This window comes from Spermophilus citellus (genome assembly GCF_964194105.1).
Source record: "Spermophilus citellus genome assembly, contig: SCAFFOLD_311, whole genome shotgun sequence".
Classification (NCBI taxonomy): domain Eukaryota; kingdom Metazoa; phylum Chordata; class Mammalia; order Rodentia; family Sciuridae; genus Spermophilus; species Spermophilus citellus.
This window is the reverse complement of record NW_027672738.1, coordinates 301,088-304,730: the sequence shown is the minus strand read 5'-3', so window position 1 is coordinate 304,730 and position 3,643 is coordinate 301,088. Positions and strand designations below refer to the sequence as shown.

The window sequence follows — 3,643 nt, the reverse complement described above, 5'->3', positions numbered from 1 at the left end:
ACAATCAATGAAGCATTACTAAATTTTGTCCATGGGTCACTCAGATTTCCTGAGTTCCACTGGTGTAGGATTCTGCTTCAGGACCACCCACCTCCACGAAGGTAGCATGTCCCCTTTGGCTCTTCTTCATTATGACAGTGCCTAGACTTCCTCATCTTTGATGACCTTGATAGCTTTTAGGAGCACTGGTCAGTTATGCTATAGGATCTACCTCTACTGGAATTTGTCTAAAGTTTTTCTAATTATCATCCTGGGGTCACTTGTTTCTGGTAGAAGATGACCAGAGTTAAAGGGAAATTTGCATCACACCATGGCAAGGGCACATGTCAGCATGACCTGTCACTATTGACCTTGACCTTGATCAGCTGGACAAGAAAGGGTTTGTAAATTTTCTCCAGTGTAAAGTTACCAGCATCAGATTTTTTTTTTGGGGGGGGGTACTGAAGATTGAACTCGGTGCATTCAACCACTGAGCACCATTCCCAGGCCTATTTTGTATTTTAAGACAGGACCTCACTGAGTTGCTTAGCACCTCAATTTTGCTGAGGCTGGCTTCAAATTTGTGATATCCAAGCCTCATCCTCCCAAGCCAGTGGGATTACAGCAGAGCACCAGCAGGGTTTTTTTGTTTGTTTCTTTTTCTTCTTTATTTTTATAATTTTATTTATCTATTTGTTTCTTTTTTGTGCTTAGTGATTTGAACCTGCATGCCAGGATAGCTCTAAGTCACATTCCCAGACCCCCAGCAGATATTTGAACTAATATTTTTCTTTCTTCACTCTAGTAAAATGGTCTTCATGTTCACTGAAAAATAAAATAAAATGAAACCAAAAGAAATAGAGCTGCTTCTCCTCGTCCTTCTCCTCCTACTACTTCCCCTCCTCCTCCTCCTCTTTCTCTTCCTCCTTCTTTTTGAGACAATGTCTTGCTAAATTGCTTATGGCCTCACTAAGTTACTGAGGCTGGCCTCAAGTTTGCTATCCTCCATCCTCCACAGCCACTGGGATCACAGGTGTGTGCCACTGTGCCGTGCTTAGTAGCTGAGCATTGGAAAGCTTTCCCTCTGAATATCTGAGAAGAAAGCACTCTCCCCCTGAGCAGCACATCCCTGCTGGCTTTTTGGACCAGATCATTCCTGAAGCAGTAGATGAAGGGATTCAGTAGGGGTGACACTATGGTGTTGAAGAAAGCCACTCCTTTGTTGAGGGTCATGTGCCCAGTTTGCATAGGCTTCAGGTACATGATTATGCAGTAGCTGAGTGACACCACCAGCATGTGGGAGGAGCAGGTAGAGAGGACCTTGCTGCAGCCCCCAGATACGGGCAGGTGCAGAACAGTGCTGCAGTATGACAAAACCATCACCAGCAGAGGGCTGACCAGGGTGCACATGGCCACCAGGAAGCTGACCAGCTGCAGAATCCTGGTGTCATCACACACCAGCTCCAGCAAGGGGGTGCTGTCACAAAAGAAGTGGTTGAGGATGCGGGGACTGCAGAAGTGCAGGAACAACATCCAGGCACACAGCACCCCAAGGACCAAGACGATGGTGACCCAGCAGGCCAGCACCAGGCAGCAGCACACCTGGGGCTTCATGAGAGTGGGATAGTTCAGCAGGTGGCAGATGGTAGCGGTCACCAGACATAACAGCCAGCAGCAAGGACTCCACTGTGCCTAGGATGAAGAGGAGCCTTGTTTGCATGAAGCACCTGGCACGGGCAATGGTCCTATGACCGGAGAGGAGGTGTGTCAGCCTCTGCAGGGTGACCATGGACGTGAATCCCACCTCCAGCAGGGAGAAATGGCGCAGGAAGTAGTACATAGGAGTGTGCAGGTGGTGGTCTGCCAAGGTCAGGGTGATAACGAGCAGGTTGCCCAGGAGGGTCAGCATGTAATGACCAGAAGCACCATGAAGAGAAGGAGCTGGAGCCCTCGCACGTCTGTGACCCCTAAAAGCTCCAAATCCAGCACAGCAGTGAGGATGGGTTCATGAGGTGCCATTGCCCAGGCACCAGGCTGGGGGAGGCTGCTCTCCTAGCCTGGTCCCTGTCTTTGCTCCTGGCCTGTCTTTAGTCTCTTGGTCTATGTGGCTTTTTGGAAATGCAGAGACATTCAGTGCCTATCCTGCTGCTCTGTGGAGATGAGACAAGTGACATTTATTACAGTGCTGGTCATGGTGTGGACATAACAGGAATGCTGGCTTATGTAGCCCACAATGACATCACTTCAGGAAGTAATACTTACTTTAATCATGAGACTTAGCACCTGTTTCCTCCAAGAAGACTGCTCTCTGATGAGTGAAAACTGGGTGTGGTGCACACCTGTCATCCCAGGGACTCAGGAGGCTGAGGCAGGAGGATCACCAGTTCAAAGTCAGCCTCAGCAAAAGCAAGGCAGTAAGCAACTCAGTGAGACCCTGTTTCTAAATAAAATACATAATAGGGCTGGGGATGGGGTTCAGTCCTTGAGTGCTCCTGAATTCAATCCACAGCAACTCCCTGCAAAAAGAAAAAAAAAACACAAAAATAAGAGAGATATAATGTGGGACACAAACAGGAGACACATACATACTTGAGCACTGTGTGCCACGTCCAGCTAACAGAAGCCGGACACAGAAGCCGAGTCCGGCGATGGATGGTGGGGTTAAGAAATACACAGGACACCAAGGTTCTTCATCCAGGAGGAGGCGTGTGTGCGCTTTATTGCCAAATTTGTTCCCCTTATATATCTTTTGTAACAGCTGCGGGAAATTACTCAAAAGCGAGGAGGGAAGAGTAATAACTGTGTCCTTGGGTTACCGCCACTGTCATCATTCCCTATCAGGAGGCTCGAACAGGTCAAGATGTTCCCGAGAGACACATATGCTCCAGGCAGATAAACAGGAAACCACAAGCCCACAGCATGGCCTTGTGAGCTGGCCACATTGACATGCAAAACAAAGAACTGGGGGTTGAGTCCCCAGGGGCCAGGGCGGGCCTGCTACCAGCAAGTCCCCCTCTTTTGTTTTTTGCATGTCAATGGGAATCAAGTAGCCCCTGTCTTAGGTCGTCCACCGCCCCTGCACTGCTTACCTGTCTCTGGGGAGGCCTCATTCCCCTGGCTTAGATTGCAGTGCAAGCGTGGAAGTTGCCCATCACTGGGTACTACAAGATCAGCTCTTGTCCTACGTAAACGGACACTTTTTAGTTAGGATGTCATGGCCATCAGGACACAACTGTGGATCCCAGTCATCATCTTTGTCAGTGGGATAGTTATGACCAGGGAGCTTTCTGAACGTAAGGGTCTGGGATGATGGCACCAAGTCGGCAGGGTAATTAGGGACCTGGGCAAAAGCAGGCATACATAGGAGGGCTCGGGTATTGGCTCCTGACAAGTTACATCTCATCTCCGGGTGGGTCGTAAGTACACCTCATGGGCGGAGTTGTCCATCTCCAGGCGTTGGTAGTGAACGTGTATTGGCTTGGAGGTTAAAATGTTAATTTGATCTTTAATGAATTGAATCAATCTGTTTGTGATACAAGGTCCTAAAGTGTCAATTAAAAGGAGACCCAGCAAGGGTCCCAAGAAAGGAAGGAGGTATGGTAGAAACCCATTAAGTCCAGTCCAGAGGGGGTTTTTAAATAATTTTTTTTCTAGGTCTTCCTGA

At 48.5% G+C, this 3,643-nt stretch overlaps 1 pseudogene across 1 annotated transcript; it reads right to left on the bottom strand.

The window, feature by feature from the left end:
* Positions 1–1,086: 1,086 nt before the first annotated feature.
* On the bottom strand, positions 1,087–1,998 carry LOC308640672 (olfactory receptor 6E1-like; annotated as a pseudogene). Its single transcript has one exon. The product of its transcript is annotated as an olfactory receptor 6E1-like (transcript).
* Positions 1,999–3,643: the final 1,645 nt, after the last annotated feature.